The following is a 13,285-nucleotide window of genomic DNA, read 5'->3' on the forward strand; positions in this document are numbered from 1 at the left end:
GTTACACCAGGAGTCTGCCAGAGGACCAGCCTGCCGTAAACAGCGGGCCGCGACCCGTCCCACAGGACAACCCGCCTGATCAGAACCCGCCGGGCCGGGATCTCCCGAACACCCAAGTCGCCCCGGCCCCCCTCGTCGGGAGCGGTGGGCGAGTGGGGGTGCCATGCTTGGCCCCTGCCCTTCGGAAAGAGAGGATGCCCAAAGATTTTAAGGGACCAAGAAAGGTGCCTAATTACACCCCGGACCATGAGCCGACATCATGGGTCGAGAGTTATGAAATCGCCATGGACATGCTCGACGTAAACGAGGCGGTTTGCGCCAGATACTTCGCGATGATGCTCGAGGGGTCAGCACGTACTTGGTTGAAAAACTTACCTCCCAACTCCATCCAGACCTGGGACGAGTTAAAAGAGCGTTTCATCAAAAACTTCCGAGGAACTTGCAAACGCCCGATGACAATCGTCGATCTACAACACTGTGTTCAGCGCCCCGATGAGTCGGCTCACCATTGGTCACGGCGGGTTGCGGAAATTATCCATTCGTCAGATGGTATTACGGTGGCCCAGGCTGTGCTGATCCTCAAGAAGAATTGCCATTACGAACCCTTGATGCAAAAATTGGGGCGACTCAAGCGAAAGGTCCAAGACATGGGAGAGCTGATGGACACCCTCACTAGGTACGCTGAGGCAGATGACACCGAAGATCCTGGTGAGGACGGTAAGGCTAATTCGCCCAAGAAGGGCGAGTCATCCAAAAACCATACCCGGTTCCAGGGACGTAACCGCCACAATCAAGGAGCCAATGGCAAGCGAAGACCGCAAGAGGAGCCCTCGGACTTAGTCGCCAATACCAACGCCAACAATGGCAACCAGCGCCAGAAGAAAAACAGGGGGTTTAGCGGGAAGAGGCCGCGTAACTATGAAGAGCTACTCAAAGGCCCTTGCCCGCACCATGCCACGGCAGACGGTCCAGCGACTCGCTCCTGGGAGACCTGCTTCGTAATGCGGGAGTTTCGGACGGAGGCGATCAAGAAAAGTCAAAACGATGACCCGGACCAGCGCCAGGAGCAGTTTGCCGCACCCAACCAACGACACAACCCCTTCGGTGGCTTTCCTGAACAGGGGGCTCAGGGAGGCCCACAGCCAGGCGGCGGCCAGTACCCGGTGCACCACCAGCGGCGGTATAACCCGCCAGGAGCTTTTCAGCAGCCACCCCCACAGGGGGCTCCACAAGGTCAGGATGATAACGGGGGTTTCCGCAGCAACCCCAAACAGTTAAGTAATGGGCAGTATCATGTTTTCACCACCAATGCTTGCAGGCGCGATACAAAGGTGAGCCACCGGGCATACAGTGTATCTGAACCGGCGCTTCCCAGATACCTTCATTGGTCTGAGCAAACCATATCATGGAGTAGGGAGGATCACCCGCCAAGAGTTGACAACCCAGGCGATTTAGCGTTGGTCGTGGCTCCCCAAGTTGGGGGTTACACCCTGTCCAAAGTGCTAATGGATGGTGGCAGCAGCATTAATATCTTATATTTTGACACTTTCCAAAGGATGAACTTATTGGAAAAGGACTTGATGCCTTCAAGCACGGTTTTCTACGGAATCGTCCCGGGCAAGTCGGCCTACCCCATAGGCCGAGTCAGGCTCACAGTGGCGTTTGGAACAACGCAGAATTACCGGTCGGAGTCACTGATTTTCGAGGTGGTCAAGTTGAAAAGCCCCTACCATGCGTTATTTGGGCGGCCGGCTTACGCCCGTTTCATGGCTCGCCCGTGCTATGTTTACCTCAAGCTCAAGATGCCTGGTCCCCAAGGACCCATCATGGTTGATGGAGATAGAAGGATTGCAAAGGAATGTGAAGAAGGTGACGCGGCTTATGCGGAAGTCGCCTGCGCTGCAGAGGAGCTCAAACACCATCGGGCCAATGTTGACCCGGCGGACATGTCACCCCTAAAGAAGCCAACGACAGACGCTGAATCGCCCCTCAAATTCAAGCCGACGGATGACACTAAGACAATCGATTTTGTTCCTGGCGATTCATCCAAGCAGTTCACCATTGGGACGGGTCTGGACGCCAAATAGGAAAGCGCGCTCATCGAATTCATCCGTGAGAATCGGGACATCTTCGCATGGAAACCTTCTGACATGCCTGGTGTGCCGAGAGAATTCGCTGATCACCATCTTAATGTTGACCCAAAGGCAAAACCCATCCAGCAGTACCTTCGCAGGTTTAACAAGGAGCGACGCAACGTGATCGGAGAAGAGGTTGCCCGTATCTTAGCCGCCGGATTCATCGTGGAAGTTTTCCACCCCAAATGGCTGGCTAACCCGGTCTTGGTACTCAAGAAGAATGGTACTTTTCGTATGTGCATTGACTACACAAACCTCAACAGGGCTTCTCCAAAAGATCCCTTCGCTCTTCCCCGCATCGACCAGATCATTGACTCGGTGGCGGGATGCGAACGATTGTGCTTTTTGGACGCCTACTCAGGATATCACCAGATCAAGATGGCCGTGGAGGATCAAGAGAAAACAGCCTTTATAACCCCCTTTGGGGCTTTTTTGTTATGTGTCCATGCCTTTTGGACTCAAGAGTGCGGGGGCGACTTATCAGCGCTGCATCCAGAATTGCGTCCGCAGCCAAATCAGCCGCAATGTCCATGCCTATGTCGATGTTATTGTGATCAAAACCCGCCAGGGGAAACACTACTGGAGGAACTCAAGGAAACTTTCGACAATCTACGGATATATCAGATGAAGCTGAATCCCACCAAATGTGTTTTTGGTGTGCCTGCAGGGAAATTATTGGGCTTCCCGGTATCGGGGCGCGGCATTGAAGCTAACCCGGATAAAATCGAAGCAGTTACATCCCTTGGAAAGCCGGCGAATGTTAATCAAGTTCAACGACTGGCGGGTCGCATCGCAGCTCTAAGTCGCTTCATGAGTCGCCTAGGCGAAAAGGCGATTCCTCTTTATCAGTTGCTGAGGAAATCTGATCGGTTTGTTTTGACGAATGAGGCAGACGAGGCACTTGAAGCCTTGAAACGCCAGTTGGTTAACCCGCCGGTCCTGGCCGCCCCGACTGAAAAAGAGCCCATGCTTCTGTATATCGCGGCAAATTCCAAAGCAGTAAGTGGGGCAGTGGTTGTTGAAAGAAAGGAAGAAGGGAAGGAATACCCAGTGCAACGTCCGGTGTATTTTATCAGCGAGGTGCTAACCCTTTCCAAGCAGCGGTACCCACACTGGCAGAAGTTGGTAAATGGGGTGTTTATGGCGAGTCGGAAACTTAAGCATTATTTCCAAGAACACCCTATCACAGTGGTTAGCTCTGCTCCCCTTGGGGACATCATTCAGAATCAGGAGGCGACAGGGCGGATTGCCAAGTGGGCAATTGAACTTGGGCTGCATCACATATAGTATACCCCCCGCACAGCCATCAAGTCTCAGGCTTTAGTTGATTTCGTCAACGACTTGACGGAGTTGCAGGCTCCGGAAGACAGGCCTGATCTCACTTACTGGACTATTTATTTTGATGGATCTAGGCAGCTGGAAGGCTCGGGGGCTGGTGTGGTGTTGGTATCCCCTCAAGGAGATAAATTCTGTTACGTTCTCCGACTCATGTTTCCGTGCACTAACAATGCGGCGGAATATGAAGCTTTGCTTCACGGTTTGCGACTCTCCAAGGAGATGAATCTAACGCGAGTCAGATGTTTTGGCGACTCTCACTTGGTGGCGCAGCAAGTTTCGGGTACCTGGGATTCTCGGGACCCCATGATGGCGGCTTACAGAAGAGTTGTGTCTGATGTGGCAGGTCATTTTCATGGTTATCAGGTGGACCACATTGATCGGCGCCTCAACGAGGCAGCTGACGCCCTCTCATGACTTGGTTCCCAGCGAAAGCCAGTTCCTCCCAATGTTTTTCTGGATATTTTGCATAAACCATCTGTGATTCTACCATCAGAGGAGGAGTTGGCAATACCAGATCCTGAGTCTCAGCTCGTGGCGGCTCTCCGCGTCACGCCGGATTGGGCTCTTCCGTATTTGGCTTATCTCGCCCGGGGCGAGTTACCAACAGACGAAGTTTTGGCTCATCAAATCGTTCGGCGCAGCAAATCCATGGTCATCATCAATGGCGAGTTATATAAGCGGAGCACCTCTGGAGTTTTTCAGTGATGCGTTTCCTCCGAAGAAGGATGCATAATCTTAAATGACATTCATTCCGGAGAGTGTGGGCATCATGCCGGGTCACGTTCTTTGGTGTCAAAGGCTTTCCGTCATGGTTTCTTTTGGCTGACGGCTCATGCACACGCGGAAGATATAGTTCGTCGGTCCGAAGGATGCCAACGTTATGGGCAACAGTCTCATGTGCCGGCTCAAGAATTAAGAATGATCCCAATCACTTGGCCTTTTGCGGTCTGGGGGCTAGACATGGTCGGCCCCTTTGAAATGTCTTCTAACAAGAAGACCCATCTGCTGGTGGCGGTTGATAAGTTCACCAAGTGGGTTGAGGCGGAACCTATTGGAGCTTGCGATGCGGGGACAACGGTCAAATTCTTGAAAAAGCTGATTTTCCGGTTTGGATATCCGCACAGTATCATTACTGATAATGGTACTAACTTGTCGCAAGGGGCGATGCAGGAGTTTTGCCGTTGAGAACATATCCGTCTTGATGTCTCTTCAGTCGATCACCCGCAATCTAATGGGCAGGCGGAGCGGGCGAATCAGGAGGTTTTGCGAGGAATTAAGCCCCGACTCATGGTTCCCCTAGAAAGAACGCCAGGGTGTTGGGTTGAAGAATTACCTTCGGTACTGTGGAGTATTCGGACCACCCCGAACCGGTCCACAGGTTTCACCCCTTTCTTTCTGGTCTATGGAGCAGAAGCCGTTCTTCCTACTGATATAAGACATGAATCACCTAGAGTCGCCGCATATGTGGAACAAGACAATGAGCTGGCGCGTCAAGACTCTTTGGACGCCTTAGAGGAGGCACGTGACCTGGCTGCGGCCCGTTCAGCTATCTACCAGCAGGATCTACAGCGTTATCACAACCGCCGGGTTAAGAGCCGGACCTTTCAGGAAGGCGACTTGGTTCTACGGTTGATACAAGATCGTGCTGGTATGCATAAGTTGTCACCACCTTGGGAAGGACCGTTCGTCGTCAGCAAGAATCTCCGCAATGGCTCTTATTATCTGGTAGATCTTCGGCCTAACCGGCCAACCACGGAGGCCGAGTCAACTCGCCCCAGGAATATTGCCCACTTACGGCCTTATTACACTTGAGCTCTTAAGCTCTGCATTTTGTAAGTTTTTCAGTTTCATTATGAAGTAATAAAGTTAAAAATACTTCCCGACTTGGGGGCTTCTTCATTAAAGATCAATGTTGTCATCCTGTTGCGACCTTATGAGCCGACAGAATAATCATCTTAGGGTGTGTGCTCGAGCTTTCTGACTCGCCCCATCCTGTCGCGACCTTATGAGCCGACGAAATCATCTTAGGGTGTGTGCTCGAGCTTTCTGACTCGCCCCATCCTGTCGCGACCTTATGAGCCGACGAAATCATCTTAGGGTGCGTGCTCGAGCTTTCTGACTCGCCCCATCCTGTCGCGACCTTATGAGCCGACGAAAATTGCTATTTTTATTTTCCTTCATGGCATGGCCACAAGGGTTTTCAAAACCTTTTTCGTGATTCATCTTGAAAGATATTTGTTGTCATTTATTTTGTTTCACATATGTTTTTCAAAGCCTAAAGCAGGTTGATGATCAAAATCACTTCATCCATGGCGGATTAAGCATTATAAAGGACTTTCAAATGGCGGATCAAATGTTTTCAAGTCGCCTTAAGGGCGATATAAAGATTCTTTCGAAGGTATCACAAAAGTAGTACTGACTTATGAAAAAGACCTATTACATGGCTCTCAGGCCGAATCGATGAAGTTTATTCTGCTGGCGCCTTCGGATCATTTTGCTGCGAGGTTTGCCCGACCTCAATTTGCAAGTCGCCAGAACCCAGTTACACTTGGCCAGAGCTGCGAAGTCATCTTCATCGGTCAGGATTGATGCCAGGTCTGCTTCCAAGTCAAAAGGGTTCTTGGGTCGCCGTGGAGTTAAGCTGGTCGTCACAAAGGTTGGCGGATTGACCTTCTTGTTCTTGCTGTCATAAGCCGCCTGATACTTTGATAAATCTAGGCTTGCAGCAATTTGGGTTGCCGTTAGCCAGGAATTCTTGAGAACACGTTGATAATCCTCTTCAACGAATTCTGACCCATCATCCTTGAGTTGGGGAAAGCCTGTCGCTACCTCTTCTGGGTTGATCTCTGGAGCATACGCCAAGCAACGACTTAAGGTAGTCAGTACCCCCTTCCGGGCGGCTGACCGAGTCAACTCGCCAATCTGAGGGGGAAGCGTGGATAGGCACCCAAGTATCTTCTTTATGGAAGTTATAGGCTCTTTGGCACCCATCACAGCTTTGACAGTTAAAACACTGCCGGTGTACAGCTGTTCTGTCATCGTGTAAATCGCCTTCAGCATCAGCATGCAATCATCCTGAAGGTTGGCGGCTCTCGGACCTGTGTAAGGGGTCATGATAATCAGCGACTTACAATAAGAGTTGTTGATAGAAAAAGGGAGAAAAGATCAAAGGTTTGAGTAAGTTTACCAAAGACGGCTTGCGTCATGGTTGAGATATGACGCTTCAAGTAGGACAATTCTTGTTGCCCAGTAGCCAGCTTGGCTTCAGCCTTCTCTGCTCTTTTTGTTGCAGCATCTTGGTCAGCTTGAGCTTTTTCTAAATCGGCTTTGAGTTTTTCCAGCTCAGCCAGGACCAATTGATACTTTTCCTCCGACTTAGCTCGGACATCTTGCTGACCAGATAAGTTTTTCTTTAAACCTCCAAGCGCCGATTCAGTCTGAGCAAGAGTTTCGTGTTGAAAGTACAAAATAAGGGGCAAGTCTCAGAACTATTGCAAGCAATATCCCTGACACTTGGGGGCTAATGTATAATTTTTTCTTTTCAGATGAAATTATACAATATCAAGACCCGGCTCATATTTTTACTGATGACCCGACCATTGGGGGTTACTGGTCGAAAGTTTTTTCTAAATTTATCAAGACCCGGCTCATCTTTTTACTGATGACCTGACCCTTGGGGGTTACTGGTCGAAAGTTTTTTCTAAATTTATCAAGACCCGGCTCATCTTTTTACTGATGACCCGGCCCTTGGGGGTTAATGGGAGTAATACAATATAACAAAGCTTACCTCATGTTTGTTTTTTAGCATTCAGAGCAGGCTTTTCTCCATCTCATAACTCGCCTCCAGGCGACTTGCAAAGCGAGAGCAGAGTTCTTTGAATTCCAGATTTTCATATTCAGAAAGCTTAGCCTTGGAGAGTCCAGACTTAGGAATGGTTTGAGAGGAGGATGCCACATGCTTCGACAAAACCGTTGTCGCCGGTCTGGAGAAGCCGGTACCAGTAATGACTACAACATCCGGGTCTTCTGCTGTCGTCAATGACCTTGGCGGCTTAGGGGCATCCATTGTTTCCTTGGGCGAGTTTGGAAGATCCATTTGATTTTTGGGCTCGCCTTGATCTGGGTTAACTTGTATCGGCACTGACTCTTTGATAGGCTCTGAAATTATGACAGGAGTTGACTTGCTGGTTTTCCTTTTCTTGGCCTGTGCCCTAAAAGAAGGGTGAAGCGCATTAAAGGACTACAAGTTTATCACATTCAGATTCAAAGTAAGTTTATCAAAAGACTTACCCAGGGACTCGAATCATTGGCGGAAGTGTTGACATCACTGAGTCGCCAGATGTAGGTGGAGAGTTCTGCAAGAATTACAAGTCAAAAATATAGGCGGGTTACAAATGTGATCCAAAGAAACATAAAGAATTGTTATTCATGGGTACCTCATTTGGTTTCCTCTTGTTCGTTGCTGGTAAGCCGGACACCAGATCACCGGAATGACTTCGGGTCTTCCGATTTGAAATATGTTGTGCTTTCTTCAGTAGGAAATTTGGGTCCAAACAAGCATTTGGATGTGAGAAGGGAACTTTCCCACAAATTCGCCTGGCCGGCTTAGGTGGAGAAGGAGATGAATCGGAGGAAACATAAATTACCTCAACAGAATCCTCTTGGCTTTCGTTGTCTTCATTCTATTCAAGAGAGGCAGAGATATAAATACAAAGTTAACAGTAGTGGATGGCGAGTGAAAAGAGGATAGGTTTTTACCTCCGAAAGTGCATCGCCGAGTTGAGACTCACCGACTTCGGATGGCTCAGCCGCAGCAGCTTTGCCCTTGCCCTTGGTTTTCTTTGGGGGCGGCTTAGCGTGTTTCATGGCTGGCCTTTTGGGTTTCTTGGAACAAAATTTACCACCTTTCTGAAATAGCATATGTTATAAAAATCCACAATTCAAGTGAAACATAAGAAGTAAAGTTGCTTACCTTGGGCGCCGGATTAATTTTACAGAAAGGCTTGAGGCCGATTTGGCCGCATTTTCCCGCAGGCTCACCAGTCAGCTTCTTGATGATGGTGAAAATATCCTTTTCCGTTAAAGCCGTATGGAAATAACATTGAGGATGATCTAAGGTGCCATCAAATTCGCACATTAGTCCATCCCGTAGACTCAGAGGGAGGATGCGCCATTCGACCCAACAGCGGATCAAGTCAACCCCAGTAAGGCCGTTGTTTGTTAAAGATCTTAACTCGGACAATACTGGGATGAAATCTGATTCCTCCTCCTCGGTGAGCTTGTCTGGAAGCTTGAAATTCATTGCAAGGCGGTCTTTCCTATAGCCCAGAAGCTTGTTTTCGCCTGCAGGTGAGGTCTCTTGACAGTAGAACCAAGACTCGCCCCAACCTTTGGGATGGCTTGGCATGGGGAGTGAGGGAAACGGGCTATCCCTGCGGCCCTAAACATTGACACCACCGAGTTCCAGGCTGGGGCCGTTGTGAAATTCCGTTTGGCGATTTAGGTGGAAAAAGTGCCAGAATAAGGGAACTGCGGGTTCGATCCGCAGATAAGCCTTACAAAACACTTGGAATTGGCATAGGTTACTTATCGAGTTAGGTCCCAGATCCTGGAGGCGGACGCTCATGAAAGCCATGGCTTCTCTAAGAAACTTCGATCCGGGCGGCTTAAAACCTCGCTCAAGGTGTTCAACGAAAACGACTATCTCCCCTTCTTTGGGGTTGGGGAGATCCTCTCCGAACCCGGTACGCCAGCCGATAACATTCTGAGGATCCAAGTTGCCCGTTTTCACATAGTCTGGTAGTATGGTGTCGTTGACTTTGGTAGGGAGCCAATCACTTTTGAAGACGGCGCCCATGCTACAAAGAAGTAAAGTACGGATGAATTTACACGCCTCGAACATCTACTGTAAGGGGTGAAATAAGTTCATTTGACTCGCCAAGTAATTTGTTCACGGACTGAGGGAAAAACTTGTCCCGCCATATTAAGAGCCGAGTTGGGTTGCTATGGCGACTTACGAAGTTTGGCTATTCACAAGAGCTGCGTTCTGAAGGTGCCGGAGACGTTCGTTCAAGTGTGAAGACTACAAACAGCTTTATGCAATCAGTGGGTAAATTATGGATCTACTGGACAGATGAAAAAACATGAGAAAAATGGCTGGATGCAACAATTTACTATCAGGACAAGGTGATGGCGTTCGCTTGACGAAATATTACTCTAGATTCGCAAGTTAAGAGTGGATAAATGAAGGTATTCAAAACATTGGCTATCTCGTCGACATTTGCGTTAATCAGTTAAGGACAGGCAATAGATGCTCATGAAGAACAAAAGGAACATGGCAGTGTTGGAGCTTCGAACAAAGATTAGATCTGTTCTTAGAATGGGCGGTGGCCTAACCTCATACTTTCGGTCGGAAGTGGTCGACGGCGACAGAGGCTGTTGGAGAAGCACGGAAGTCCTGTCGGGCGAACAGATCTTCGGCGGCGACGGAGTGTTCGGCAAATGGCGAGGTGGTCGACAGCGACGCGTTGGTCAATAGCGGCGAGCGGATCGGCCGCGGTATGGAGCTTGACGACGGCGAAGATCTATGGGCGGCGCCGAAGTTTTTGGGCGAAGACAGGAAAGTGCGGTCAGCGGCGGAGCCCTCCGGAGACAATGAGGTTTCCTCGCTGTGATAATGGGGAGGAGATTGACAAGACTGGTAGGTGGGAAGCGCCAGTCCTGTCCCGCCCATTTTTTTAATAGGACGGGCGCTGGAATCGAGGCGCCGTGAGCGGGAACCGCCGTGGAATAAAAAGATTCATTATAATAGCGATCCGAAAATTTTGGGATAACGATGCACCAGGTTCTGTTGGGATTACGTCGGTCTTCCCAAAATTCAAGGGATAAGAAGATGCAAACGAGAAATGGTTTGGCGACTTAAAGATTTTGAGCGCCAGATGGTGGGTTACAATTTCTGACATATGGAGAAGAATGAAGAATGAATCGCCTTTAACTGAGCAGAAATATTGGCGTGAAAAGAGTTCAAGTCAATCTGGGGCCTAATGTTGGGGATATTACCTGTTAATAACCCGCCCTAGTTGGGCCGGGTCACCATGTCAGGCGATTCACTTGAGCGTGGTTTGGGCCTTCGCCTGGTCAGATCAAGGCCGTATGGCGGTTTATGATTTCCGGAAGGTCTCCAAGCTTTCAACGACGGCGACTTAGAGACCACAGGGGTCACGATTTGTAGGAAAGGAAAGTACCCTTGTAAACCCCGAGGATTCGACCTGTATATAAAGGCGAGTCCCAGGGGAGGAGAGGGCAGGGTAGAAATCATCGAGTGCTAGGTTCGGCGAGTTACGCCCTCTTTGTAATCGAAACCACATCAATACAGACCAGAGCAGGACGTAGGCTTTTACCTCCTCACGAGGGGCCGAACCTGGGTAAATCGCCGTGTCTCTCCCGCTTAACCCCTTTGAGTCGCCACCAAGGTACGATGGCTCCAGTACTAAGTCCTTTCACGAGGACATCTTCCGTGACAAAACCACGACACATTGCAAACATGGTTCTCTCACAACAAAGCTAAATCCGGGTCGACAAGCTAGTCATATTTACAAAAACAAAATAGAGAGAGTTCATACCAGCTTTTCAGTCTCAGTCACTTCATCATATATCATCATTGTTGCCTTTCATTTGCATGATCGAACGATAATAATGATAATAAGCGCATTGGACTAAGCTGAATCTGCAGGCAAACACAAAGGAGAAGACAAAATAATATGGCTCTTTGGAAGCTAAACAGGTAAGCATGTAAGAACCACTAAGCATTGTAACCAATACCTTCTACCTTGACACAAAGAAAAAAAAAGGAAAACTATTTACATGGGAAATCTCCCAACAAGCAAAATAAGAAAGAAAAATCTTTTTGGGTTTTCTCAAAAGGACACAAAACAAGAAAACAAGAAAAAGAAAAGACACTAGCATGGATAATACAGTGGCAAAGTGTAAACACCAGCTATCAAACTGAAAGCATAAGCATGAATGTAAGGTTGGTGAGAACACGTACTCCCCCAAGATTAGGCTTTTGGCCTAGCTTGGTCTACTCCCAAGGTGGGAAATAACTAGCTCCACGATACTCTGGAGCAGACTGTGGATGCCACTGCTGTGTGAGCTCCTGTGGCTCCCACTGATAAACTGGCGTCTGATACTCGACTGGCGGCTCGGGCGCGGGCGCCTGTGGTTGGGCCAAGCCCCAATATGCGTAGATGTCCGCGGGCATAATAGTGTACCTACCTACATGAAGATCAAACAAAGAAGGAGCAGGCAAAGTAATAGTCTCCCGAGTACCCTGACTAAACACCAGGTTATAAATCATCTGTCTACTAGCATCTCTACCCAGAAAATCATGGCGAACCATGCTGTCATAATCCAGATATCTCTCAGGAAGAAGCATCTCTCCTTCCTCTCCCAGTCTAATGGGTATCTAAAAGTGTCTGGCAAGATGGGTAGCGTAGATACCTCCATAGACAATACCTTTGGAACGGTTCAGGTTCAACCGTGTAGCTACTATAGCGCCCAAGCTATAAGTCTTATTGTTATAAAGGCCTTCGCGCAGAACCGCAAGGTCTGGAGAACTAAGTGATCCAGCCTCCCCACGGCCAATCAAACATTTTCCCACAAATAGTGAGAAGTACCAATGCACAGGAAAATGTATGCTAGCAATTCTAGCGCGAGACACTCCTCTCTCCTCTCCAACAGCAATAGAACCAATGAAATCCTCCAAGTCCCGTGGACGAGGGTCACGGATATCCCCAACATAAGGTAATTTGCATACATTGCAAAAATCCTGTAGCGTCATGCACTGGGGGACATCGTATATCATGAACTCAACCATGGGAGGATTCTTCCTCGGATAAAAGTTGAAGCTTTGAATGAAAATATTGGTGAGGAGGAGATATTGTGGGCACTTATCTTCAACGAACATAGTAAGACCTGCGTTCTCCACCAAGTAATAAAAGTCTTCATAAAGTCCGGCGACACGCAAAAATTCATTACTTGGCCACTCGCACGGTCGAACTTCTGTGACTCGAGGGACTACGTACTTGGGGTGATTCTTCTCATCTTGCTTGTGGTTACGGCTTGAAGAGCCTCTCAAGAACCTCCTCATCTTTTCCTTTTTCTAGCTCTGAAAAATTCTGAAATTTTTAGAGACTTCGAAAGAAAAGTGAAGAAGGATCAACCGAACTTGTAGCAACTACTCCTACTAGTGCCTAGAAACCGTATCACGCGCTAAAACTACTTGTGACCAGCTAAAATCAACTTTTATAGCTCAAGAACAGGGTCACCAAGGTAGGAAGAATTCGCGAAGGATAAAGCACTAGAGCAAAAAATTAATTGGACCAATGGAGGAGTCACTTACAAAGGAGCAATTTCCCCAAAACAGTTTGGAGAATGGTGCTTTGAGCAAGGAGATCAAAAATCACACCCAAATGAGCAAGAATACGGGTTTGAGCTGCGAACCAATTTTTTCTGGAGGTGGAAGAAGAGGCTGGGAGCTGGAATGAGTGGAGGGGGTGCCTGTGGGTCCCACAAGCTTGCACCCCGCCACCAGGGGGTAGGTGGCGGTGGGGTGGCTTGTGGCCCACTGGTCAGGCCCCCTGACCAGCTCTGAGGCTCAGAAATTTTAAAAATTCCAGAAAAAATCATACTAAATTTTCGGGACCATCAGAGAACTTTTATTTTCGAGGTATTTTTCTCCGGGACACTAAAATAGAAAACAGGAAAAGCTAAAAAAATTCTATCATTTTTCTTCTAAGCAACAAAAAATGAAG

Source organism: Hordeum vulgare, chromosome 1H (genome assembly GCF_904849725.1).
Source record: "Hordeum vulgare subsp. vulgare chromosome 1H, MorexV3_pseudomolecules_assembly, whole genome shotgun sequence".
Taxonomy (NCBI): domain Eukaryota; kingdom Viridiplantae; phylum Streptophyta; class Magnoliopsida; order Poales; family Poaceae; genus Hordeum; species Hordeum vulgare.